The following is a 1,766-nucleotide window of genomic DNA, read 5'->3' on the forward strand; positions in this document are numbered from 1 at the left end:
TTGTCGAACTTCCATACTTAAGAAGGTGGAGAAGTATGTTGAAGCAGAGTACAAGGAAGTGTTGGGTGATCCACTATTTTCTCAGGTTATGGATATTTATGTGCACAAGCTTCAGTATTCAGGGAGAGTGATCCACAGCTTCGTTTGTAAGCAGCTTCTGACCGCAAAGCGCCATGAGTTGTGGTTCCATTTTGCTAGGAGGGCTCTCAGATTTTCAATGCAAGAATTCCATGCGATCACTGGTCTGAAATATAAAGACGACGAGCCTGACTTGGATATTGATAACTGGAGAGGTGATAAAGGGTTTTGGAGTAAGTTGCTGCGGAGAAAAGGAAAAATTAGCCTACAACAAATCAGGAAGGTGCATCTGAAATCTTGTAATACATGGTCTCATGTTGATAGGCTGAGGATGGTGTATTTGTGTGTGATTGCTGGTCTGGTTATGGCGAAGGATGAGAAGGTGTGCATCCCACACAAGTACATCAAACTGGTGATGGATTTCGATAAGATGAGAAAATATCTATGGCGTCTTCACTCTTTTGATGCGCTTGTGACTTCCATTACTGAAGCTATGGATAAAGTGAAGACGCAAAACAGTTATGTCATAGATGGATTCTCTTATGCACTTCAGATTTGGTTGATGGAGGCTATTCCAGACATCGGGTCTCTTTTGGGTAAGAAGCTCAAAGAAGGGGTCACTAGCATGAGATGCAGAAATTGGAAAGGATCTGCTAAGGTTTCCTATGAGGATATTATTAGTATTGAGTCCGATTTTGCATCCACTGTAAGTTTTGATTCCTTTAATCAATGTGATTGAATTTCATGATTCTTAATCTTTGTGTTTAATTTTTGAACTTTGTTTTTTTTTGTAGGGCGTTGTGTTTCCATACATCTCTTCAACTGGAAATGGCAACATCATTGTTGATGCTGGGTTTGAGCGAGACGATATTGCAAAGACAGCGACTATGAATTGGTTTTTGTTCCAGAAGACAATTTTTCCAAACTAACTGAATGGATCCTCAAGCCCAAGTAAGTAATATTTGTATTGTTTTACTATTTTCCTCAATTTTCCTCACAAACATCGTCTTACTACTGCTTTCTATATACAGAGTACTCCAGATTGGGCCATCTAAATTTGATGCAGAGTTGGTTTCGCGTATAATGGGGCCTAATGAATGGTTGAAGAACAATGTGAGTTTAGCTTAGACTTAATTTATAGATTGAATTATGTTATTGGTTCTCACTCCTTAAAAAAATGCATTGTATTTTTCAGGACATGGACGCCATGATGTATTTGTTTCGGGAAAAAACCTCATTGCGTCGGTGGAAGCCAAACCGAATAGCATTTATGAACTGTGTGTTCAGTAATCAGATCATCACCGCCTACGGCAAGTTTGATAGGAACAGGAGAGGGTACAAAGTCGACAACAACCTTCTCGGGTATGGAAGAGGTGAGCTTCCATATCATGGAAGCACAGGTTAGGTTTGGAGTGTTGATGTCGATCGTCTCTACATCCCTATTTGTGTCAACCAAATCCATTGGATCTCTATGTGCGTCAATCTTGTGAACCGGACTGTTGAGGTCTTTGATTGTGGGGGTAAGAAGAACAACAAGGCCGTGGAAGCATTTGTCGTCCTCATTCCACGAATCGTCAAGGCTGTCCAGTCATCAGATAAGAAGAAAGATTTCAACGTCAAACAGTATGTTGTTTCATATGTCCCGATGCGCGCCCTAAACACAAGTGGCAATGATTGTGGTGCTTATT

The sequence above is a fragment of the Brassica oleracea genome, chromosome C9, assembly GCF_000695525.1.
Source record: "Brassica oleracea var. oleracea cultivar TO1000 chromosome C9, BOL, whole genome shotgun sequence".
Classification (NCBI taxonomy): domain Eukaryota; kingdom Viridiplantae; phylum Streptophyta; class Magnoliopsida; order Brassicales; family Brassicaceae; genus Brassica; species Brassica oleracea.